The sequence below is a fragment of the Aegilops tauschii genome, chromosome 2 (assembly GCF_002575655.3).
Source record: "Aegilops tauschii subsp. strangulata cultivar AL8/78 chromosome 2, Aet v6.0, whole genome shotgun sequence".
Taxonomy (NCBI): Eukaryota; Viridiplantae; Streptophyta; class Magnoliopsida; order Poales; family Poaceae; genus Aegilops; species Aegilops tauschii.
The window spans coordinates 631,873,525-631,889,444 of NC_053036.3; positions in this window are offsets into that span (position 1 = coordinate 631,873,525).

Consider the following 15,920-nt stretch of genomic DNA (forward strand, 5'->3'; position numbering starts at 1 on the left):
ACATGGGCCTTAGTGGAGAAGAGGAGGGGCGGCCAGGGCAGGCCGCGCGCCCCTCCCCCTCTAGTCCGAATTGGACAAGGAGGGGGGGGGGGCGCCCCCTTTCCTTCTTCTCCTCCTCCTCTTTCCCCCTTCTCCTAATCCAACAAGGAAGGGAGGGAGTCCTACTCCTGGAGGGAGTAGGACTCCTCCTGGTGCACCCCTCTGCTGGCCGGCCGCCTCTACCCCCCTTGCTCCTTTATATACGGGGGCAGGGGGCACCCAAAGACACAACAATTGATCATTGATCTCTTAGCCGTGTGCGGTGCCCCCCTCCACCATAGTCCACCTCGATAATATCATAGCGGTGCTTAGGCGAAGCCCTGCGTCGGTAGAACATCATCATCGTCACCACGCCGTCGTGCTGGCGGAACTTGTTGGGGAACGTAGTAATTTCAAAAAAATTCCTACGCACATGCAAGATCATCGTGATGCATAGCAACGAGAGGGGAGAGTGTTGTCCACGTACCCTTGTAGACCGAAAGCGGAAGCGTTAGCACAACGCGGTTGATGTAGTCGTACGTCTTCACGATCCGACCGATCAAGTACCGAACGCACGGCACCTCCGAGTTCAGCACATGTTCAGCCTGATGACGTCCCTCGAACTCTGGTCCAGCCGAGTGTTGAGGGAGAGTTTCGTCAGCACGACGGCGTGGTGACGATGATGATGTTCTACCGACGCAGGGCTTCGCCTAAGCACCGCTACAGTATTATCGAGGTGGACTATGGTGGAGGGGGGCACCGCACACGGCTAAAAGATCAAACGATCAATTCTTGTGTCTCTAGGGTGCCGCCCTGCCCCCGTATATAAAGGAGCAAGGGGGGAGGTGCGGCCGGCCAGGAGGGGCGCGCCAGGTGGAGTCCTACTCCCACCAGGAGTAGGACTCCCTCCCTTTTCCTAGTTGGATTAGGAGTGGAGGGGAAAGAGGTGGAGGAGAGGAAGGAAAGGGGGGGGGGAGGGGCGCGCGGCCCTGCCCTGGCCGCCTCTCCTCTTCTCCACAAAGGCCCACTATGGCCCATTAAGCCCCCGGGGGGTTCCGGTAACCCCTCGGTACTCCGGTAAAATCCCGATTTCACTCGGAATACTTCCGATATCCAAATAAAGGCTTCCAATATATCAATCTTCATGTCTCGACCATTTCGAGACTCCTCGTCATGTCCGTGATCACATCCGGGACTCCGAACAACCTTCGGTACACCAAAACATATAAACTCATAATATAACTGTCATCGAAACGTTAAGCGTGCGGACCCTACGGGTTCGAGAACTATGTAGACATGACCGAGACACGTCTCCGGTCAATAACCAATAGCGGAACCTGGATGCTCATATTGGCTCCCACATATTCTACGAAGATCTTTATCGGTCAGACCACATAACAACATACGTTGTTCCCTTTGTCATCGGTATGTTACTTGCCCGAGATTCGATCGTCGGTATCTCAATACCTAGTTCAATCTCGTTACCGGCAAGTCTCTTTACTCGTTCCGTAATACATCATCCCACAACTAACTCATTAGTTGCAATGCTTGCAAGGCTTAAGTGATGTGCATTACCGAGAGGGCCCAGAGATACCTCTCCGACAATCGGAGTGACAAATCCTAATCTCGAAATACGCCAACCCAACAAGTACCTTCGGAGACACATGTATAGCACCTTTATAATCACCCAGTTACGTTGTGACGTTTGGTGGCACACAAAGTGTTCCTCCGGTAAACGGGAGTTGCATAATCTCATAGTCATAGGAACATTTCTGATAAGTATATGTGAATGACATATTGTTGATCGGAAATAATGTAGAATTATTCTGCAAAGCATAAAGGAGTGTTTGAAAGGAGTTTTTCAAAGAAAGACCTCGGTGAAGCTGCTTACATATTGAGCATCAAGATCTATAGAGATAGATCAAAACGCTTGAAAAGTTTTTTCAATGAGTACATACCTTGACAAGATTTTGAAGTAGTTCAAAATGGAACAGTCAAAGAAAGAGTTCTTGCCTGTGTTACAAGGTGTGAAATTGAGTAAGACTCAAAGCCCGACCACGGCAGAAGATAGAAAGAGAATGAAAGTTATTCCCTATGCCTCAGCCATAGGTTCTATAAAGTATGCCATGCTATGTACCAAATCTATTGTATACCCTACACTATTTTTGGCAAGGGAGTACAATAGTGATCTAGGAGTAGATCACTGGACAGCGGTCAAAATTATCCTTAGTGGAATAAGGATATGTTTCTCGATTATGGAGGTGACAAAAGGTTCGTCGTAAAGGGTTACGTCGATACAAGTTTTGGCACTGATCCAGATGACTCTAAGTCTTCATCTGGATACATATTGAAAGTGGGAGCAATTAGCTAAAGTAGCTCCGTGCAGAGCATTGTAGACATAGAAATTTGCAAAATACATACGGATCTGAATATGGCAGACCCGTTGACTAAACTTCTCTCACAAGCAAAACATGATCACACCTTAGTACTCTTTGGGTGTTAATCACATAGCAATGTGAACTAGATTATTGACTCTAGTAAACCCTTTGGGTGTTGGTCACATGACGATGTGAACTATGGGTGTTAATCACATGGTGATGTGAACTATTGATGTTAAATCACATGGCGATGTGATCTAGATTATTGACTCTAGTGCAAGTGGGAGACTGAAGGAAATATGCCCTAGAGGCAATAATAAAGTTATTATTTCTTTCCTTATTTCATGATAAATGTTTATTATTCATGCTAGAATTGTATTAACCGGAAACATAATGCTTGTGTGAATCCATAGACAAACAGAGTGTCACTAGTATGCCTCTACTTGACTAGCTCGTTGATCAAAGATGGTTATGTTTCCTAGCCATAGACATGAGTTGTCATTTGATTAACGGGATCACATCATTAGGAGAATGATGTGATTGACTTGACCCATTCCGTTAGCTTAGCACACGATCGTTTAGTATTCTGCTATTGCTTTCTTCATGACTTATGCATGTTCCTATGACTATGAGATTATGCAACTCCCGTTTAACGGAGGAACACTTTGTGTTCTACCAAACGTCACAACGTAACTGGGTGATTATAAAGGTGCTCTACAGGTGTCTCCGAAGGTACTTGTTGGGTTGGCGTATTTCGAGATTAGGATTTGTCACTCCGATTGTCGGAAAGGTATCTTTGGGCCCACTTGGTAATGCACATCACTTAAGCCTTGCAAGCATTGCAACTAATGAGTTAGTTGCGGAATGATGTATTACAGAACGAGTAAAGAGACTTGCCGGTAACGAGATTGAACTAGGTATTGAGATACCGACGATCGAATCTCGGGCAAGTAACATACCGATGACAAAGGGAATAACGTATGTTGTTATGCGGTCTGACCGATAAAGATCTTCGTAGAATATGTGGGAGCCAATATGAGCAACCAGGTTCCGCTATTGGTTATTGACCGGAGACGTGTCTCGGTCATCTCTACATAGTTCTCGAACCCGTAGGGTCCGCACGCTTAAAGTTTCGATGACAGTTATATTATGAGTTTATATGTTTTGATGTACCGAAGGTTGTTCGGAGTCTCGGATGTGATCACGGACATAACGAGGAGTCTCGAAATGGTCGAGACATGAAGATTGATATATTGGACGACTATATTCGGACACCGGAATGGTTCCGGGGGTTATCGGATATATATCGGAGTACCGGGGGGTTACCGGAACCCCCCCGGGGATCAATGGGCCTACATGGGCCTTAGTGGAGAAGAGGAGGGGCGGCCAGGGCAGGCCGCGCGCCCCTCCCCCTCTAGTCCGAATTGGACAAGGAGGGGGGGGGGGCGCCCCCTTTCCTTCTTCTCCTCCTCCTCTTTCCCCCTTCTCCTAATCCAACAAGGAAGGGAGGGAGTCCTACTCCTGGAGGGAGTAGGACTCCTCCTGGTGCACCCCTCTGCTGGCCGGCCGCCTCTACCCCCCTTGCTCCTTTATATACGGGGGCAGGGGGCACCCAAAGACACAACAATTGATCATTGATCTCTTAGCCGTGTGCGGTGCCCCCCTCCACCATAGTCCACCTCGATAATATCATAGCGGTGCTTAGGCGAAGCCCTGCGTCGGTAGAACATCATCATCGTCACCACGCCGTCGTGCTGGCGGAACTTGTTGGGGAACGTAGTAATTTCAAAAAAATTCCTACGCACATGCAAGATCATCGTGATGCATAGCAACGAGAGGGGAGAGTGTTGTCCACGTACCCTTGTAGACCGAAAGCGGAAGCGTTAGCACAACGCGGTTGATGTAGTCGTACGTCTTCACGATCCGACCGATCAAGTACCGAACGCACGGCACCTCCGAGTTCAGCACATGTTCAGCCTGATGACGTCCCTCGAACTCTGGTCCAGCCGAGTGTTGAGGGAGAGTTTCGTCAGCACGACGGCGTGGTGACGATGATGATGTTCTACCGACGCAGGGCTTCGCCTAAGCACCGCTACAGTATTATCGAGGTGGACTATGGTGGAGGGGGGCACCGCACACGGCTAAAAGATCAAACGATCAATTCTTGTGTCTCTAGGGTGCCGCCCTGCCCCCGTATATAAAGGAGCAAGGGGGGAGGTGCGGCCGGCCAGGAGGGGCGCGCCAGGTGGAGTCCTACTCCCACCAGGAGTAGGACTCCCTCCCTTTTCCTAGTTGGATTAGGAGTGGAGGGGAAAGAGGTGGAGGAGAGGAAGGAAAGGGGGGGGGGGAGGGGCGCGCGGCCCTGCCCTGGCCGCCTCTCCTCTTCTCCACAAAGGCCCACTATGGCCCATTAAGCCCCCGGGGGGTTCCGGTAACCCCTCGGTACTCCGGTAAAATCCCGATTTCACTCGGAATACTTCCGATATCCAAATAAAGGCTTCCAATATATCAATCTTCATGTCTCGACCATTTCGAGACTCCTCGTCATGTCCGTGATCACATCCGGGACTCCGAACAACCTTCGGTACACCAAAACATATAAACTCATAATATAACTGTCATCGAAACGTTAAGCGTGCGGACCCTACGGGTTCGAGAACTATGTAGACATGACCGAGACACGTCTCCGGTCAATAACCAATAGCGGAACCTGGATGCTCATATTGGCTCCCACATATTCTACGAAGATCTTTATCGGTCAGACCACATAACAACATACGTTGTTCCCTTTGTCATCGGTATGTTACTTGCCCGAGATTCGATCGTCGGTATCTCAATACCTAGTTCAATCTCATTACCGGCAAGTCTCTTTACTCGCTCTGTAATACATCATCCCACAACTAACTCATTAGTTGCAATGCTTGAAAGGCTTAAGTGATGTACATTACCGAGAGGGCCCAGAGATACCTCTCCGACAATCGGAGTGACAAATCCTAATCTCGAAATACGCCAACCCAACAAGTACCTTCGGAGACACCTGTAGAGCACCTCTATAATCACCCAGTTACGTTGTGATGTTTTGTAGCACACAAAGTGTTCCTCCGGTAAACGGGAGTTGCATAATCTCATAGTCATAGGAACATGTATAAGTCATGAAGAAAGCAATAGCAACATACTAAACGATCGAGTGCTAAGCTAACGGAATGGGTCAAGTCAATCACATCATTCTCCTAATGATGTGATCCCGTTAATCAAATGACAACTCATGTCTATAGCTAGGAAACATAACCATCTTTGATCAACGAGCTAGTCAAGTAGAGGCATACTAGTGACACTCTGTTTGTCTATGTATTCACACAAGTATTATGTTTCCGGTTAATACAATTCTAGCATGAATAATAAACATTTATCATGATATAAGGAAATAAATAATAACTTTATTATTGCCTCTAGGGCATATTTCCTTCAGTATGCCACTTGCACTAGAGTCAATAATCTAGATTACACAGTAATGATTCTAACACCCATGGAGCCTTGGTGCTGATCATGTTTTGCTCGTGGAAGAGGCTTAGTCAACGGGTCTGCAACATTCATATCCGTATGTATCTTGCAAATTTCTATGTCTCCCACCTGGACTAAATCCCGGATGGAATTGAAGCGTCTCTTGATGTGCTTGGTTCTCTTGTGAAATCTGGATTCCTTCGCTAAGGCAATTGCACCAGTATTGTCACAAAAGATTTTCATTGGACCCAATGCACTAGGTATGACACCTAGATCGGATATGAACTCCTTCATTTGCGGCTTCTGAAGCAGCTATGTACTCCGCTTCACACGTAGATCCCGCCACGACGCTTTGTTTAGAACTGCACCAACTGACAGCTCCACCGTTTAATGTAAACACGTATCCAGTTTGCGATTTAGAATCGTCCGGATCAGTGTCAAAGCTTGCATCAACGTAACCATTTACGATGAGCTCTTTGTCACCTCCATAAACGAGAAACATATCCTTAGTCCTTTTCAGGTATTTCAGGATGTTCTTGACCGTTGTCCAGTGATCCACTCCTGGATTACTTTGGTACCTCCCTGCTAGACTTATAGCAAGGCACACATCAGGTCTGGTACACAGCATTGCATACATGATAGAGCCTATGGCTGAAGCATAGGGAACATCTTTCATTTTCTCTATATCTTCTGCAGTGGTCGGGCATTGAGTCTTACTCAACTTCACACCTTGTAACACAGGCAAGAACCCTTTCTTTGCTTGATCCATTTTGAACTTCTTCAAAACTTTGTCAAGGTATGTGCTTTGTGAAAGTCCAATTAAGTGTCTTGATCTATCTCTATAGATCTTGATGCCCAATATATACGCAGCTTCACCGAGGTCTTTCATTGAAAAACTCTTATTCAAGTATCCCTTTATGCTATTCAGAAATTCTATATCATTTCCAATCAGCAATATGTCATCCACATAAGAAATGCTACAGAGCTCCCACTCACTTTCTTGTAAATACAGGCTTCTCAAGTCTCTACAAAACCAAATGCTTTGATCACACTATCAAAGCGTTTATTTCAACTCCGAGAGGCTTGCACCAGTCCATAAATGGATTGCTGGAGTTTGCACACTTTGTTAGCTCCCTTTGGATCGACGAAACCTTCTGGTTGCATCATATACAACTCTTCTTCCAGAATCCATTCAGGAATGCAGTTTTGACATCCATTTGCCAAATTTCATAATCAAAAAATGCGGCAATTGCTAACATGATTCGGACAAACTTAAGCATCGCTATGGGTGAGAAGGTCACATCGTAGTCAATCCCTTGAACTTGTCGAAAACCTTTTGCAACAAGTCGAGCTTTATAGACAGTAACATTACCGTCAGCGTCAGTCTTCTTCTTGAAGATCCATTTATTCTCAATTGCTTGCCGATCACCGGGCAAGTCAACCAAAGTCCACACTTTGTTCTCATACATGGATCCCATCTTAGATTTCATGGCCTCAAGCCATTTCGCGGAATCTGGGCTCACCATCGCTTCTTCACAGTTTGTAGGTTCGTCATGGTCTAGTAGCATAACCTCCAGAACAGGATTACCGTACCACTCTGGTGCGGTTCTTACTCTGGTTGACCTACGAGGTTTAGTAAAAACTTGATCTGAAGTTCCATGATCATCATCATTAACTTCCTCACTAATTGGTGTAGGCATCGCAGAAACCGGTTTCTGCGATGAACTACTTTCCAATAAGGGAGCAGGTACAATTACCTCATCAAGTTCTACTTTCCTCCCACTCACTTCTTTCGGGAGAAACTCCTTCTCCCGAAAGATTCCGAATTTAGCAACAAAAGTCTTGCCTTCGGATCTGTGATAGAAGGCGTACCCAACAGTCTCCTTTGGGTATCCTATGAAGACACATTTCTCCGATTTGGGTTCGAGCTTATCAGGTTGAAGTTTTTTCACATAAGCATCGCAGCCCCAAACTTTAAGAAACGACAACTTTGGTTTCTTGCCAAACCACAGTTCATAAGGCGTCGTCTCAACGGATTTTGATGGTGCCCTATTTAACGTGAATGCGGCCGTCTCTAAAGCATAACCCCAAAACGATAGCGGTAAATCAGTAAGAGACATCATAGATCGCACCATATCTAGTAGAGTACGATTACGACGTTCGGACACACCATTACGCTGTGGTGTTCCGGGTGGCGTGAGTTGCGAAACTATTCCGCATTGTTTCAAATGAAGACCAAACTCATAACTCAAATATTCTCCTCCACGATCAGATCGTAGAAACTTTATTTTCTTCTTACGATGATTTTCAACTTCACTCTGAAATTCTTTGAACTTTTCAAATGTTTCAGACTTATGTTTCATTAAGTAGATATACCCATATCTGCTTAAATCATCTGTGAAGGTGAGAAAATAACGATATCCGCCATGAGCCTCAATATTCATCGGACCACATACATCTGTATGTATGATTTCCAACAAATCTATTGCTCTCTCCATAGTTCCGGAGAACGGCGTTTTAGTCATGTTGCCCATGAGGCACGGTTCGCAAGTACCAAGTGATTCATAATCAAGTGGTTCCAAAAGTCCATCAGTATGGAGTTTCTTCATGCGCTTTACACCGATATGACCTAAACGGCAGTGCCACAAATAAGTTGCACTATCATTATCAACTCTGCATCTTTTGGCTTCAATATTATGAATATGTGTATCACTACTATCGAGATTCAACAAAAATAGACCACTCTTCAAGGGTGCATGGCCATAAAAGATATTACTCATATAAATAGAACAACCATTATTCTCTGATTTAAATGAATAACCATCTCGCATCAAACAAAATCCAGATATAATGTTCATGCTTAATGTTGGCACCAAATAACAATTATTTTGGTCTAAAACTAATCCCGAAGGTAGATGTAGAGGTAGCGTGCCGACCGCGATCACATCGACTTTGGAACCATTTCCCACGTGCATCGTCACCTCGTCCTTAGCCAATCTTCGCTTAATCCGTAGCCCCTGTTTCGAGTTGCAAATATTAGCAACAGAACCAGTATCAAATACCCAGGTGCTACTGTGAGCATTAGTAAGGTACACATCAATAACATGTATATCACATATACCTTTGTTCACCTTGCCATCTATCTTATCCGCCAAATACTTGGGGCAGTTCCGCTTCAAGTGACCAGTCTGCTTGCAGTAGATGCACTCAGTCTCAGGCTTAGGTCCAGACTTGGGTTTCTTCTCCTGAACAGCAACTTGCTTGCTGTTCTTCTTGAAGTTCCCCTTCTTCTTCCCTTTGCCCTTTTTCTTGAAACTGGTGGTCTTATTGACCATCAACACTTGATGCTCCTTTTTGATTTCTACCTCTGCAGCCTTTAGCATTGCGAAGAGCTCGGGAATCATCTTATCCATCCCTTGCATGCTATAGTTCATCACGAAGCTCTTGTAGCTTGGTGGTAGTGATTGGAGAATTCTGTCAATGACGCTATCATCCGGAAGATTAACTCCCAGTTGAATCAAGTGATTGCAGTACCTAGACATCTTGAGTATATGCTCACTGACAGAACTATTCTCCTCCATCTTGCAGCTGTAGAACTTATTGGAGACTTCATATCTCTCAATCCGGGCATTTGCTTGAAATATTAACTTCAACTCCTGGAACATCTCATATGCTCCATGACGTTCAAAACGTCGTCGAAGTCCCGGTTCTAAGCCGTAAAGCATGGCACACTGAACTATCGAGTAGTCATCAACACGTGACTGCCAGGCATTCACAATGTCTTTAGTTGCTGGCGCAGGTGGTACACCTAGCGGTGCTTCCAGGACGTAATTCTTCTGTGCAGCAATGAGGATAATCCTCAAGTTACGGACCCAGTCCGTGTAATTGCTACCATCATCTTTCAACTTTGCTTTCTCAAGGAACGCATTAAAATTCAACGGACAACAGCACGGGCAATCTATCTACAATCAACATAGACAAGCAAGGTTTTATCAGGTACTAAGTTCATGATAAATTTAAGTTCAATTAATCATATTACTTAAGAATTCCCACTTAGATAGACATCCCTCTAATCCTCTAAGTGATCACGTGATCCATATCAACTAAACCATGTCCGATCATCACATGAGATGGAGTAGTTTCAACGGTGAACATCACTATGTTGATCATATCTACTATATGATTCACGCTCGACCTTTCGGTCTCCGTGTTCCGAGGCCATATCTGTTATATGCTAGGCTCGTCAAGCTTAACCTAAGTATTCCGCGTGTGCAACTGTTTTGCACCCGTTGTATTTGAACGTAGAGCCTATCACACCCGATCATCACGTGGTGTCTCAGCACGAAGAACTTTCGCAACGGTGCATACTCAGGGACAACACTTATACTTTGATAATTTAGTGAGGGATCATCTTATAATGCTACCGTCAATCAAAGCAAGATAAGATGCATAAAAGATAAACATCACATGCAATCAATATAAGTGATATGATATGGCCATCATCATCTTGTGCTTGTGATCTCCATCTCCGAAGCACCGTCATGATCACCATCGTCACCGGCGCGACACCTTGATCTTCATCGTAGCATCGTTGTCGTCTCGCCAATCTTATGCTTCTACGACTATTGCTACCGCTTAGTGATAAAGTAAAGCATTACAGGGCGATTGCATTGCATACAATAAAGCGACAACCATATGGCTCCTGCCAGTTGCCGATAACTCGGTTACAAAACATGATCATCTCATACAATAAAATTTAGCATCATGTCTTGACCATATCACATCACAACATACCCTGAAAAAACAAGTTAGATGTCCTCTACTTTGTTGTTGCAAATTTTACGTGGCTGCTACGGGCTTAGCAAGAACCGTTTTTACCTACGCATCAAAACCACAACGATAGTTTGTCAAGTTGGTGCTATTTTAACCTTCGCAAGGAACGGGCTTAGCCACACTCGGTTCAACTAAAGTTGGAGAAACTGACACCCGCCAGCCACCTGTGTGCAAAGCACGTCGGTAGAACCAGTCTCGCGTAAGCGTACGCGTAATGTCGGTCCGGGCCGCTTCATCCAACAATACCGCCGAACCAAAGTATGACATGCTGGTAAGCAGTATGACTTATATCGCCCACAACTCACTTGTGTTCTACTCGTGCATATGACATCTACGCATAAAACCTGGCTCGGATGCCACTGTTGGGGAACGTAGTAATTTTAAAAATTTCCTACGCACACGCAAGATCATGGTGATGCATAGCAACGAGAGGGGAGAGTGTTGTCCACGAACCCTCGTAGACCGAAAGCGGAAGCGTTAGCACAACGCGGTTGATGTAGTCGTACGTCTTCACGATCTGACCGATCAAGTACCGAACGCACGGCACCTCCGAGTTCAGCACACGTTCAGCCCGATGACGTCCCTCGAACTCCGATCCAGCCGAGTGTTGAGGGAGAGTTTCGTCAGCACGACGGCGTGGTGACGATGATGATGTTCTACCGACGCAGGGCTTCGCCTAAGCACCGCTACAGTATTATCGAGGTGGACTATGGTGGAGGGGGGCACCGCACACGGCTAAAAGATCAAACGATCAATTGTTGTGTCTCTAGGGTGCCCCCTGCCCCCGTATATAAAGGAGCAAGGGGGGAGGTGTGGCCGGCCAGGAGGGGTGCGCCAGGTGGAGTCCTACTCCCATCAGGAGTAGGACTCCCTCCCTTTTCCTAGTTGGATTAGGAGTGGAGGGGAAAGAGGTGGAGGAGAGGAAGGAAAGGGGGGGGGGCGCCGCCTCCTCTCCTTGTCCTATTCGGACTAGGGGGGAGGGGCGCGCGGCCCTGCCCTGGCCGCCTCTCCTCTTCACCACAAAGGCCCACTGTGGCCCATTAGGCCCCCGGGGGGTTCCGGTAACCCCTCAGTACTCCGGTAAAATCCCGATTTCACCCGGAACACTTCCGATATCCAACTATAGGCTTCCAATATATCAATCTTCATGCCTCGACCATTTCGAGACTCCTCGTCATGTCCGTGATCACATCCGGGACTCCGAACAATCTTCGGTACATCAAAACATATAAACTCATAATATAACTGTCATCGAAACGTTAAGCGTGCGGACCCTACGGGTTCGAGAACTATGTAGACATGACCGAGAAACGTCTCCGGTCAATAACCAGTAGCGGAACATGGATGCTCATATTGGCTCCCACATATTCTACGAAGATCTTTATCGGTCAGACCGCATAACAACATACATTGTTCCCTTTGTCATCGGTATGTTACTTGCCCGAGATTCGATCGTCGGTATCTCAATACCTAGTTCAATCTCGTTACCGGCAAGTCTCTTTACTCGTTCCGTAATACATCATCCCACAACTAACTCATTAGTTGCAATGCTTGCAAGGCTTAAGTGATGTGCATTACCGAGAGGGCCCAGAGATACCTCTCCGACAATCGGAGTGACAAATCCTAATCTCGAAATACGCCAACCCAACAAGTACCTTCGGAGACACATGTATAGCACCTTTATAATCACCCAGTTACGTTGTGACGTTTGGTGGCACACAAAGTGTTCCTCCGGTAAACGGGAGTTGCATAATCTCATAGTCATAGGAACATGTATAAGTCATGAAGAAAGCAATAGCAACATACTAAACGATCGAGTGCTAAGCTAACGGAATGGGTCAAGTCAATCACATCATTCTCCTAATGACGTGATCCCGTTAATCAAATGACAACTCATGTCTATGGCTAGGAAACATAACCATCTTTGATCAACGAGCTAGTCAAGTAGAGGCATACTAGTGACACTCTGTTTGTCTATGTATTCACACAAGTATTATGTTTCCGGTTAATACAATTCTAGCATGAATAATAAACATTTATCATGATATAAGGAAATAAATAATAACTTTATTATTGCCTCTAGGGCATATTTCCTTCAGAACTTTCCCTCAAAGCTCGGCTGGATCGAAGTTTGAGGGACGTCATCGAGTTGAACGTGTGCTCAACTCGGAGGTGCCGTGCGTTCGGTACTTGATCGGTCGGATCGTGAAGACGTACGACTACATCAACCGCGTTGTGCTTACGCTTCCGCTTTCGGTCTACGAGGGTATGTGGACAACACTCTCCCCTCTCGTTGCTATGCATCACCATGATTCTATGTGTGCGTAGGAATTTTTTTGAAATTACTACGTTCCCCAACACCAACAACGTCTACAAGAAGAAGGTTGCGTAGTAGACATCAAGCAGTTTCTGGCACCGTTGCCGGGGAGGCTAGGTAAGCGGCACTGACACCCCGTCAACTAAGCTCTTTTCTGGCGCCGTTGCCGGGGAGGTGAGTGCTTGAAGGTATATCTTTAGATCTTGCAATCGAATCTTTTTGTTTCTTGTTTTAGGACTAGTTTAGTTTATAAAAGAAAACTACAAAAAAATGGAATTGATTTTGTCTCATACGCTTCATCTTTTTAATATCTTTCGTGAGTATGATGGAAAGGAAAATTGTGCCAAAGTGTTAGAAGAAGAATGCATTAAAATGTTTGGCACTAAATCTTTGAATGATGAGCATGATTGCAATGTTGTTAGTATGAATTCTTTGAATATCCATGATGCTAATGATATGCAAAGCCACAAGCTTGGGGAAGCTATGTTTGAAAAGATGATATTTTTTGTCCCCCATGCTTTGATGAGCAAATTTATTATGATGAAAGCATGCCTCCTATTTATGATGATTATTGTGATGACACGTATGCTATAAAGAATAAAGATAACCATGAATCTTGTCATCATGATTTTAATTTTCAATTGGATTATGCCTCACATGATAGTTATTTTGTTGAGTTTGCTCCCACTATTATTCATGAGAAGAAATTTGCTTATGTGGAGAGTAGTAAAATTTCTATGCAAGTAGATCATGAAAAGAATGCTTTAGGTGCTGGTTATATTGTTGAATTCATTCATGATGCTACTGAAAATTATTATGAGGGAGGAATATATACTTGTAGGAATTGCAATAATATCAAGTTTCCTCTCTATGTGCTTAAAGTTTTGACGTTATGCTTGTTTTGCCTTCCTATGCTAGTTGATTATTGTTCCCATAAGTTGTTTGCTCACAAAATCCCTATGCATAGGAAGTGGGTTAGACTTAAATGTGCTAGTCATATTCTTCATGATGCTCTCTTTATGTTTCAATCCTTATGTTTTATGTGAGCATCATTGAAATCATCATGCCTAGCTAGGGGCGTTAAACGATAGCGCTTGTTGGGAGGCAACCCAATTTTATTTTAGTTTCTTGCTCTTTGGTTCTGTTTAGGAATAAATAATACATCTAGCCTCTGGTTAGATGTGGTTTTATGTTTTAATTAGTGTTTGTTCCAAGTTAAACATATAGGATCTTCTTGGATGATAGTTATTTGATCTTGCTGAAAATTCCAGAGACTTTCTGTTCACGAAAACAATTGTTAAAAATCACCAGAACGTGATAAAATATTGATTCCAATTGCAGCAGATCAATAAACAAATTGTTTAGGTCGTCCTAGTTTGGCTGAATTTTTGGAGTTCCAGAAGTTTGCGTTAGTTACAGATTACTACAGACTGTTCTGTTTTTGACAGATTCTGTTTTTCGTGTGTTGTTTGCTTATTTTGATGAATCTATGGCTAGTAAAATAGTTTATAAACCATAGAGAAGTTGGAATAAAGTAGGTTTAACACCAATATAAATAAAGAATGAGATCATTACAGTACCTTGAAGTGGTGTTTTGTTTTCTTTCGCTAACGGAGCTCATGAGTTTTCTGTTGAGTTTTGTGTTGTGAAGTTTTCAAGTTTTGGGTAAAGATTCGATGGACTATGGAATAAGGAGTGGCAAGAGCCTAAGCTTGGGGATGCCCAAGGCACCCCAAGGTAATATTCAAGGATGACCAAGAGCCTAAGCTTGGGGATGCCCCGGAAGGCATCCCCTCTTTCGTCTTCGTTCATCGGTAACTTTACTTGGAGCTATATTTTTATTCACCACATGATATGTGTTTTGCTTGGAGCGTCATTTTATTTTCTTTTGTTTTGCTTGCTGCTTGAATAAAATACCAAGATCTGAAATTCTTAAATGTTAGAGAGTCTTCACATAGTTGCATAATTATTCAACTACTCATTGATCTTCACTTATATCTTTTGGAGTAGTTTGTCATTTGCTCTAGTACTTCACTTATATCTTTTAGAGCATGACGATAGTTTTATTTTGAAGAAATAGATGAACTCTCATGCTTCACTTATATTATTTTGAGAGTCTTTAGAACAGCATGGTAATTTGCTTGGGTTATGAATTTAGTCCTGATATGATGGGCATCCAAGAGAGATATAATAAAAAACTTTCATATAAGTGCATTGAATACTATGAGAAGTTTGATTCTTTATGATTGTTTTGAGATATGAAGATGGTGATATTAGAGTCATGCTAGTGGAGTAGTTGTGAATTTGAGAGATACTTATGTTAAAGTTTGTGATTCCCGTAGCATGCACGTATGGTGAACCGTTATGTGATGAAGTCGGAGCATGATTTATTTATTGATTGTCTTCCTTATGAGTGGCGGTCGGGGACGAGCGATGGTCTTTTCCTACCAATCTATCCCCTAGAAGCATGCGTGTAGTACTTCGTTTCAATAACTAATAGATTTTTGCAATAAGTATGTGAGTTATGACTAATGTTGAGTCCATGGATTATACGCACTCTCCCCCTTCCACCATTGCTAGCCTCTCTAATACCGCGCACCTTTCGCCGGTATCATACACCCACCATATACCTTCCTCAAAACAGCCACCATACCTACCTATTATGGCATTTCCATAGCCATTCCGAGATATATTGCGATGCAACTTACCACCGTTCCATTTATTATGACACGCTCCATCATTGTCATATTGCTTTGCATGATCATGTAGTTGACATTGTATTTGTGGCAAAGCCACCGTTCATAATTCTTTCATACATGTCACTCATGAGTCATTGCACATCCCGGTACACCGCCGGAGGCATTCATATAGAG